The sequence below is a fragment of the Lipotes vexillifer genome, unplaced genomic scaffold, assembly GCF_000442215.2.
Source record: "Lipotes vexillifer unplaced genomic scaffold, Lipotes_vexillifer_v1.1 scaffold469, whole genome shotgun sequence".
Taxonomy (NCBI): Eukaryota; Metazoa; Chordata; class Mammalia; order Artiodactyla; family Lipotidae; genus Lipotes; species Lipotes vexillifer.
The window spans coordinates 4,827,542-4,839,226 of record NW_006788006.1 but is presented as its reverse complement, the minus strand read 5'-3'; the positions used below and the strand labels follow the sequence as shown (position 1 = coordinate 4,839,226).

At 39.2% G+C, this 11,685-nt stretch overlaps 1 pseudogene; it reads right to left on the bottom strand.

Annotated features, from left to right (window-relative positions):
- The window catches only part of LOC103089633 (zinc finger protein 627-like), a 28,886-nt pseudogene that overhangs the window by 16,584 nt on the left and 617 nt on the right, over nt 1-11,685 (bottom strand).

The following is an 11,685-nucleotide window of genomic DNA, read 5'->3' as shown; positions in this document are numbered from 1 at the left end:
CCTACACTGAACACCTGTTTGTCACCCAAAAGACATTATCCATTGGTTACTTTCTGTGTTACCACTGCAGTATTTGGGGGCAGGATTAACATCCTACCTCAACAGGAATCTGTTGTCCGTAGTAATGTTGTCACATTCATCAGAAAACAGAAAAAGTTTTATCACCTGAGTACTTTCAAAGGAGAGTAGGGCAAGGGTAAGTGGGTTCAGATGGCTTGTGCAAAGGAGAATGGGCTGGCCCTTTAATGCGTGTAGGGGTAGAAGCTGCAGGTTTTCAATGTTTGGCCCTCCTACCTGCTGCCACAAAAATAAAAGGCTCATGTGTCAACCTTTGTAAATATTTAACTCACTGTGAACCAGGCAGGGTGAGCAGGTATCTGAAGCAATTAAGACTCCAATACCAAGTTGAGGCCAATGTCTTTTATTAAAGTTCACTCCTGAGGTTTATTGACTGAATGATGAAACATCTCACTTAAATAAATTAGAATATTAATTGAAAAGCCATGTGTAAGGCACAAGTACATATTACAATTAAGATGACAAAGCCTCGGGAATTCCCTGGCGGTCCAGTGGTTAGGTCTCCGTGCTCTCACTTTTGAGAGCCTTGATTCCTGGTTGGGGAACTAAGATCCCACAAGCCGTGTGGCGTGGCTAGAAAAAAAAAAAAAAAAAAGATGACGAAGCCTCCAAAAAAAATTGAATCTAGTCATTGCAGGGTGTACTAGAGATACAGGGATGTGTCAGTATGACCCCAGAAATATGTTCATATATTTTCAAAATGTTATTTTTTTAATTTCTTGTCTCATTTTTCGTGTAATAGGTGGCACCTTGACAGTGTAGCCTACCCACGTGCAGCAAACAGCTCTTTTATAGGAACAGAACTCTCCCTGGCTGGCTAATAAATAGTCCAAAGCCAAGTGAACATCAGCTACCATGGCTGCCAGGGAGTTGTTCTTCATGGAAAATATCTAAGACATTAGCTGTCTGCTACATGTATTTTGAGTGTCTTGGACATTTCATGATTGGCATTAATGATGTGCTTGTTGAATGACATCATGTGTGCACAGTTCGGTGTCTGTGTCTCCTATGATAATGAGCATGTGAGTGCAAATGGTAGAAAAACAGCACATTTGTGTTGGGTGGGCCAGGAGGGTTTTGAAGGAGGGTGCCCAAAATGAAATATTGACACACAGGTTGCACAGACTACGGGTGATGGTAGGAGGGGGACCAGGGAGCTGGATATAACAGTGGTGTCCAGAGTGCACTATGACAATAAACCAAAGACCTGTAGAGGTGACCATTCTGACAGAAATGTCTAGTATAGAAGGACTTCTACTTATAAGGTGCCTGTAAGCCTGATGACCAGAACAAAGTAATAGGCTCCAAAGACTGGTGATTCAATCTAATTAATGGCTCCAACAGGAGGAAGACCTATCTATAAGAAAGCAAGGTGGGGGCTTCCCTGGTGGCACAGTGGTTAAGAATCCGCCTGCCAATGCAGGGGACATGGGTTCGAGCCCTGGTCCGGGAAGATCCCACATGCTGCAGAGCAACTAAGCCTGTGCACCACAACTACTGAGCCTGCGCTCTAGAGCCCACGAGCCACAACTACTGAGCCCGTGTGCCACAATTACTGAGCCCGCACACCTAGAGCCCATGCTCTGCAACAAGAGAGCCACTGCAATGAGAAGCCCGTGCACCGCAATAAAGAGTAGCCCCTGCTCGCTGCAACTAGAGAAAGCCCACGCACGGCAAAGAAGACCCAACGCAGCCAAAAATTTAAAAAGAAAGAAAGAAAGCTGGGACTTCATGGCAGTCCAGTGGTTAGGACTCCACGCTTCCACCGCAGGGGGCATGGATTCCATCTCTGGTCGGGGAACTAAGATCCCACAGTGTGGCCAAAAAAAAAAAAAAAAGAAAAGAAAAAGAAGAAAGCAAGGTATAAGTAAGCGATTAGGCCACTATGAGTGTTATAACCTGAGGTCATTAGGAGAGGTCCTCTGAATGCCTTTTTCAAGAGCCCAGTGTTGTGTATTCCCAGAATTCAGTTTATAATATCAATAATTTCTAGTGTGTCTTGGTGGCTCCTTGTATCTTGGGTCATGGTGAGAACATAACATGTAGCCAACAGAGAGCATGAGGGGCCTTATAAAGTCTGTTTGTCAAAAGCTGTAGGGACCCCTTCCTTGCTCTGTAAAGTAAGTCCATCAGTTATATTACCAGTGGTATGTTTTTTCACCTCAGGTGCATTGGTCAGTCACTAAGTTAGCCGTGGTAGAAGAGGGAAGTCCCTTAAATTTTGCCTAACCTTTAGATTAGAGGCCACTTGGGACTTCCCTGGTGATCCAGTGGTTAAGACTGTGCACTTCCACTGCAGGGGGAACGGGTTCGATACCTGGTTGGGGAACTAATATCTCACATGCTGTGCAATGCAGCTGAAAAAAAAAAAAGGCCACTAAATGGTTATAGATTACCATTTACTCACAGGTCAAATTTAATACCATTAGAGCTCAGGCACAAGTATGTGGTCTTAAAGTTGAGTAAATTTATTACCCTGAACAGTGAAATGAGCCTCTGCAGATTAGGGTTTAATATGTGAAGAGTAAGGATGCCACTGATTTGTACATGGATTTGTGAGGCAAGTTAATCTCAGAGTTCTTTATGCCAAAGGGGGAATCCTTGGATAAGGAGTTGTTATTGGTGTAATCAAACAGGTGGATCATGGGCAATGGCCAAAGGATCTGTAACAATGTGCAGATGAGTTTGATTCTTGGCAAGGGAATTCTCTACTGCTAGCATGATTGCCTGGAGTTTGACTAATCCATCTGATGCTTGGGTCCAATCTTCCATCTCGGATGGCCTGTTTGACCTAGAGACAAAATGCAGCATCTCTGCAGTGGACCCCGTCAGGTGTGGTGACGCCACACTCTAGATAAAGTATGTGAACTACCTGGTCACTAATGTGATCCCAAGTGACTCGCCAAATGGCCAATGTGTCTAGAAAAGAAGTGACCTACTTCAAAACAGATGGCATCCATCAGAGAACAGGGCAACACACTTCCTCCTCTGGATGGGATATGCCAGCAGCACCATGTTTGGCTCTATTCTGTAAATACCAATATATGTTCAAAGAGAAGGCCTCTGGTTAGAAAGCCTGAGGGGCCCTGCATTTATGACCCAATGCCAAATGGGAAGCTGACTTTAAGGGATCATCAGCTCAGGCCCTGGGAGGTCCTCCATTATACAAAGACTCTCAGCTGCCAGCAGTGGGGTCTGTATTTGTGTGCAGTAACAGCTAAGAATAGTTTCTGGCATAAGAATGCCTTAGGTAACTTATGTCCACCATGGAATGTTTAAAGACTCTTGGGTGCATAATAGTAGGCTGCTAAAGCCTCTATAATAAAGCAATGTGGGGAGATAATGTTGAGTGTTATTTCGAAAAATACTACAGCTACTTGTTTCCCACTTTGAGGCCAGTTACTTTTTAGTGTTGTACGAATAAGTAAGCAAGCAGATCTGGTAAACATGTGATGCCTGTGGTCTCAGTCGCTGATGAAATGTGCCTGTGACATGGGTTCTGCCAATTGCTTCTGTCACCCTCGCAACTCACAGCTCCCTGGTGTTGCCTCAGAATAATATTCCAGAGTGAGACTGTGTGTGAATTTCTAAAGATGTTTCCACATAAGTAAGCACAGAGTAGGCTTGAGACGGGGAAAGGGTCTATGGATGGCCATGAAGGAAATGATGCTGATGCACACAAATGAGGATGTCCCCAGGAAGATCCCACTTGGGATACACCTTTATGTTTCAGAACCATAGTATTTCAATAGGTGTGTCCGAGGAACCCGATTTAAACTCAAAAGAGATCTGGGAGCCCTCCCACTTCACTCCTAGTTATATGGATGAGGCGATGGCAGGTGTAGCCCTAGAGGGTGTTTTTTCAATTAAGACAGGGTTGTAAGAAAGGCCTCTTGTGGCCCATGTCCTTCAATTCTTCCTAAGAAAGATCCCACAGTGGTGGAAAAAAAGAGTTGAACACATAATCAAAGTTCAGGAGAGTTTAACATTCTCCTAGCATATGAAAACGTTTGTTATATAATTTTAAGTATACTTGTTGAGTTTTCACAAATGTATAGTAATACTGTCATCAAAAGATGGAAAATATCCATCACCCCAGAAAGAACACTCTTGTGGTACCCATTTTAATGAAACCCTTTCAATACATAAGGTAACTTTTTTTTAAAAAAAGGAAAAGACTGAATTTCCTTCACTGTTTTAAACTTCGAAGCTGTTACTGTTGTTTCCCACCTGTGAATAGCAAAACAGGCTATGGATTGTGGATCACTGAAACAAAAGAACCCGAGCCACCAGTGCAATGGAAAGACATTGAAAATTTCCCACTTCTCCTTTTAGACTCATTTAGGGTATTACTTAAAATGATATGCTCTCTCTCTCTGCAGGTCATCTCAATTATACCTTGAATGATTTCCTCTAAAGAAGCACAGCTCTTTTTGGTGTTTCCACTGAGAAGTACAGTGGAAACCTACTCATAGAATAAACTCAGGATGGGCTACAATGGTGCAGGTAAATATAACTCTTTCTCCAATTGAGAAGAACTCCACAGCTTAATGGGGTATACACTGTGTTAGTCTGTACAGCAGTAAAATGAAAATGCCAAATAGTACAATATTTTGAATATTTATATAAAAATGAAAATCCTCTCAAATGATATTAAACACAACCCTAACCCTAACCCTAACCTAGACTGAATGGTGGAAGTATCTGTGCCCAAATCAACAGGAAGTCTCCAGTCCCAGATAACAATGTCCACACTCATGACCACATATTATACAGACAAAATTTGTAATGACTGCAAAAAGGAAAATGAACCACAACCATATCCTTATCTTTATGGGGAATCTTTATGTTAGTCAAGGAAAGCAGGATGTTTTATGTTGCCCCCTCTACGTCCACACTCAAGCAGTTCCTGAAGAGTGTTTAATATGTATTACACGGCAGAAACATAAGTGATTAGTAATGACATCTTCATTCACTGAGCCCCCTACCAGGATAGAAGACATACGTATACACCTCAGCCTTTTATATCACATGTCATTTTTCACTTTCCTTCAAAGCCCTTATTTCCATCTTATAAACCAAAGCTTTACCATTTGTTAACCATCTCTCTTTTCCCACAAAAAAATAAGCAACAGGACTGCAAGAAGTTGTTTGTCTCACACAGCTATAACCAAATCATAGAGTGCCTTGATTATCTATGCTAAATGAGCTACCTTGACTCTAAACTGCATGGCAATGAGGGATGTTGAAACATTAGCATCAAAAGTATAGTCTCTGAAAGAAAAATACCATATGATATCACTTATATGTAGAATCTAAAATATGACAAATGCACTTATCTACAAAACAGAAACAGACTCACAGATACAGAGAACAGACTTGTGGTTGCCAAGCGGGGAGGGGGTCGGTGAGAAGGGAAGGATTGGAGTTTGGGATTAGCAGATGAAAACTATCATATATAGAATAAACAACACGGACCTACTGTATAGCACAGGGAACTATATTCAATAACCTGTGATAAACTATAATGGAAAAGAATATGAAAAAGAATGTCTGTGTGTATACATATATATGTATATATGCGAATAACTTTCCCGTACAGCAGAAATTAACACATTGTAAATTAACTATACTTCAATAAAATAAATTCAAAAAGTAAAATTTCCTTAGTATATGAGAATAAAAAGAGTACAGTCTCTGAGAAAGAAAGACGCGATTGGAACAGAGGTCCTGTCTTTCTCACCTGCTAGGTTTATGTCCTCTCACAATTTAACTAAACTTATAGGTCTTAGTTGAGTCATAAAGGAGATATTAAAAATATTATGTGGTATACTAAGAAGTGAATTCATGTGTTTTAACTGAGGTGCTTTATAGTAAATAGTGTGTAATACACTGTGGGAAACATATCAATATTTAGATAACAAGTAGGAAAGGCAGAAGCTGTTCCATAGGACCGGGAGTTGGCCTGCATTCACTGCAAGGTCCAGTCTTATCCTGTTGAAGAGATAAGGTACACAGTGACCATGACAAATCAAGACAAGAATAAGGGTGTTTTGTAACCATGTCTCTAAAAATTATAAAAGTGACAATTCCAAATTATAGAAATGACCAATATATCCCTCTTCTTACTAATATGACTAATTAGGGCTTCTCATGAATTAAGTTTAGTTCCACTACATTGTTTTTGTCTTCTAGAAAGGTTTACGATTACCAACGACAAAATAAGTTTACCTCCTCATAGCACTCAATACACAAAAACATCTTGGTACCTTGAATAGCATTCGAATCGCCCAATATGAGCCAAAATCCTTCAAAAGTCCTAGCAACCTTTTATGTTACACCCCGCAGTCATGTGTATTTGTGGTCATTCTGCTTATTAGAATTCATTACACCCGCCTCTTTGACTTTAAGTATGATTCTGAGGATCAATGGAAGGATGACACTGAAAAAAACCATGATCTATGTTTTTGGTATTAAGAATGAATGAGAAATTAGTTTCATGATAAAATTAACTATAAAAGAATAAAAAATAAAATTTGCCTGAGGAAAAAAATACCTGAACTTATATGTAAACAATAATATTGACTCAATGTATAATGATTATTAAATGAAGAAAACTGCAAAGATCATTTGAAAACCTATAATTAAAATGAGATATATTAATATATCCTCTCAGGAAATGAAAATATGTTAGCATACTATGGCTTAGAAAAGTTTCATTTCCTGAGAGGATATATTAATATATCTCATTTTACATATGTTAGGCATTTGTTTGACAAAAAAATATACATACTCTTAATCACATACAATCAAACACAACTGAAAACATATTGAGGGATTATATTTAGCTATAAGTAACAGAAAACATCCAGTTTTCCCCATATGAGAAAGATGCTTATTCTCACACTGAAGGGCTGAGTCAAGGCAGCCACTGCACAATGCAGCAGAGAAACAAACTCCCATGTCGCTCTTTTTGGCTGCACCATTGTGAATGTTATGGTGAATCAGGAAAACATACTCACTAGCACTGTTAACAACATAAGGTGTTTCCTATTCAAGTTAGACTTTCCACAGATATAGTCTAAAGGACAGGGTAAATACTCCCAACCGTGAAAGCCTGAATTCGTTTCCTGGTGGATACATGAGGCCTTACAAAAAAAATTCAAACTCTCATGTATCTTTGAGGTGGAACTAGTGAAGACATCAGTGGAAAGCTACACCTCTAAGAAAACGGAAATGAAATAGCTGGTCACCGTTTTGAGTACACTCTTCACTGGAAGGAAAAAGAATCTGGAAAATGGACTAGAAGATTGCTGTCTCAAAGCTCCTATGTATCTGTCTCTCCCTCTGCTGGCTACAAAGTCTGAGTAATGCCTTCTTTGCTTCTGCCTTCCAAATCTCACGCAAGTAAGGCTATTGGGAAATTCTGACAAGGAACCATTAAGAGGATGGATTCTGGAAAATCTAGTTCCTTAAATTACTCTGGATATCTCCAACTCCAGATTCTTTGTCCCATCACAGGCCCTCTTCTTTTTTTTCTTTGCCATGCTGCACAGCTTGTGGGATCTTAGTTCCCTGACCAGGGATTGAACCCAGTACCATGCCTGGGTTCACTCGGTGAAAGTGCCGAGTCCTAATCACTGGAGCACCAGGGAATTCCCACAGGCCACTCTTCTTAATTCAAAGTCTATTCACCAAATTATAGTCAGAAGGAAAGATATAAAGCAAAGGCCCAAATATGAAAATAATAATTCACAGGAAACTATATTCTTTCATAAATGAGGCATACATAAATATTTATTCAACTGTTTACTAGTATGGAAAATGGAAAAAGATTCTTATACCTGTCACCCTAAAAAAGAAGCTTTTCAGTAAGAAAGGTAGACTATACCTAAGAAACTAGAGACATCAAGGAACTTTCACAAGGCCAGTAGGAAAATCCCAACAAATACCACACTGTCATTTTTCAGTGGCCACTTAACACAGAACAAATAAAATGTTATTAAAAAGTGAAATCTAACTGCATATTTGAAATACACTTCAATTTACCCATCAGTTCAAGAGGCTTCAAAATACAAAGAGAAAATATCATTAACTCATTTAACAAAAAAGAACTACCTATTAATCTTATGTATTACTATTGAAAGGCAACTCACAGAATTACCTCACCTCAATCACTGTTTCTAAAAGTAATTGGTAGGCAGGTATAAAATAAGCTACAAGGATATATGGTACAAACAAGGAATACAGTCAATATTTTATAATAACTACAAATGAAGTATAACCTTTAAGAATTGTGAATAACTATATTGTATGCCTGTAATGTATAATATTGTACAGCGACTATACTTCAATAAAAATAAAAATAAAATAATAAAAACAATAATTGGTAAAAATCCACAGTCCAATGATGTCCTTTAAGAAAGAGACTTAGCAAACATATTTAAATTTTTATAATTCTTTCATATTGAAATTTTTCTTACGCTTTATACATAGATTAATTTCCAGCAAGTTTTCTAATGTTACCCACATTTTTTTTCTTTTCCATGAGAGTTTTAACATGTAGGGATGGGGTCAAATGAAGTCTTTCCCACGTTGTTTACATTCAAGAGTATCCAGTGACTCCTTTCATGCCTTTGGGATGAATTGGGACGACTAAAGTCTTTCCCACATTCTTCACATCTGTATGGTTTCTCTCCAGTGTGCAGTCTCATGTCTTTGAAAGTTTGTGTGATAAATGAAGGCTTTCCCACATTTATCACATTTAAAGGGTTTCTTTCAGGACTTCCCTGGTGGCACAGTGGTTAAGAATCCACCTGCCAATGCAGGGGACATGGGTTTGAGCCTTGGTCCAGGAAGATCCCACCTGCTGCGGAGCAACAAAGCCCGTGTGACACAGCTACTGAACCTGCACTCTAGAGCCCATGAGCCACAACTACTGAAGCCCGCACACCTAGAGCCCATGCTCTGCAACAAGAGAAGCCACTGCAATGAGAAACCTGTGCACTGTAACGAAGAGTAGCCCCCGCTCGCCACAACTAGAGAAAGCCCACGCACAGCAACAAAGACCCAATGCAGCCAAAAATAAAAGAATTAAAATGTTTTAAAAAATAAATAAATAAAATAAAGGGTTTCTCTCTAGTATGAATTGTTTCATGTACTTGCACATAACTGGAACAACTGAAGCCTTTACCACATATTTTACATTCATAGGGTTTCTCTCCAGTGTGTCTCCTTTCATGTATTTGAAATAAACTGGGAGAAAAGAATGTTTTCTCACATTCCTTACATTTATAAGGTCCATCTCCAGTGTGAATGACCATGTGTGCTCAGAAGCTAGAAAGAGAAAGAAAGGCTTTCCCATACTGCTTACATTCATAGGGTTTCTCTCCTTTGTGAGTCCTCTTGTGTGTATGTAAGGAACTCTGGTATCTGTAGGCTTTCCCACATGCCTTACGTTGATAGGGTTTCTCTCCAGTATGAATTCTTCCATGTCTTTGAAGAGAACTGGGGCAGCTGAATGCTTTGGTACGTTTTTTACATTCATATGGTTTCTCGCCACTGTGATTTCTTTCATGTATTTTGAAACCTAGATGAGAATTGAAAGCTTTACCACATTCGTTACATTCACAGGGTTTCTCTCCAGTGTGATTTCTTTCATGTATTTTTAAACCTCAAAGGGAAATATAAGCCTTACCACATTGCTTACATTCATAGAACTGCTCTACTGTGCCAGTTCTGTCATGTGTTTGATATCTATAGGCTCTTCCAGAGTGTTTACAACGATAGGGTTTCTCTTCAGTGTGAGTTCTTTCATGCACTCAAAGTGTAACAGGAGGGCTTCCCTGGTGGCGCAGTGGTTGAGAGTCCGCCTGCTGATGCAGGGGACACGGGTTTGTGCCCCGGTCCGGGAGGATCCCATGTGCCGCGGAGCGGCTTGGCCCGTGAGCCATGGCCGCTGAGCCTGCGCGTCCGGAGCCTGTGCTCCGCGGCAGGAGAGGCCACAGCAGTGAGGGACCAGCATACCCCAAAAAAAAAAAAAAAAAAAAAAAGTGTAACTGGAACAACTGAGGGCTTTCCCACGTTCCTTATATTTATAAGGAGCATCTCCAGTATGCGTTATCACGTGTCTTCGAAGGTTTTGAGACACATAATAAAAGCTTTCCCACAGTCTTTACATTTATACATTTTCTCTCCATTGTGATTTTTCATGTTTTTTTAAAACACTGCAGATAACTAAAGGCTTTCCCACATGCCTTACATTTATACGTCTTCTCTCCATATTTCTGATACTCATATGGTTTGTGTTCAGTGTGACATCTCATATGTCTATTAAGGGATGAAGGACATGTAAAGATTTTTTCACATGCACTGCATTCATGTGGTTTTACTCCAGTAGTTTTCTTGTTCAGACTGAGATTTGGAATGAGGCTGAAGTTTTCTCCACATGGACTACCCTCTTTATTTTCACAGAGTGCCTCAACCATATGTCTTCTGTAAATAATGAGAAGCACATTGTTAATTATTTCTTTATTAATGATTTTATACTTATTATATTTATTATGATTTATAGGGATAGTGTAGAGTTTCTCCCTCGCCTGAATTGTTTGAAATTGAATATACTGAATGCTCTGCAAGAGGACTTCACCCTTGAGACTATTTAAACAGTAACATTCATACTTTACTAAGGTTTACTCATACTGTTTCGAAGAGAAATATTTTGCAAACACTGAACAACTATGTCACATTTCAGACAGTATTTTGGGGGAAATTTTTCTTTCTTCTGTTTTTGTTTTTGAAAATTTTCTAATAAATACATTTAAAGCAGGGATTATTAGTTGTTTGCTTCTATTTATTTATTTATGTATTTATGTATTTATTTAACATCTTTATTGGAGTAAAATTGCTTTACAATGGTGTGTTAGTTTCTGTGTTTACTTCCTTTTAAAATATCATAACATACTAGGATGCTCACATGAGATACTGCTTCTCATTGTGAGTGCAACTCAGCTTAGTTTTCTCTCCTGGTTTTTGTACTGATCTTCAATGACATGATCTTCCCATGTTTTTCCTAAAATGTAGACCCAGAAAAATAATTCCAAAGTATTAGAAGTTACAGAAAAACTATTAGAGTCTAGGTCCATGCCTAGAGCTGTGACCATGTCTAGTTTACTTACCAACATTCTTCCTTTTCCACGTTCCACATCTTGGAACAACGTCGATGGGCGAGAAAACTCATTCTCAAACTGACAAAGTGAAGGAATGTTGTTGTCCTTACCTACTGAGGCCAGGTTCCAGAAGATTTCCTGCATCACATCTCTGTAGTTTCTTCTGTGAAGGATCCAGTAAAGCCCACTCTTCCAGGGTGAAGTTCAAAGCCACATCCTCAAAAGCTACTGAGTCCTAAAAATATCCCAAATAAATGTACAGTCAGATGCATGACACTGACAGCACTAGATATCTATACTCCATCTATAGGAGAGTTATGTATGAGTCTGTCTTCTCCAAACATTTATCTATGACTTTTATCTAACTATGATCATCAAAAGCTTACTCTCTGTCCACACTTACTCCTTCGTAAGTTTTTTTTTTTTTTTTTTTTTTTCC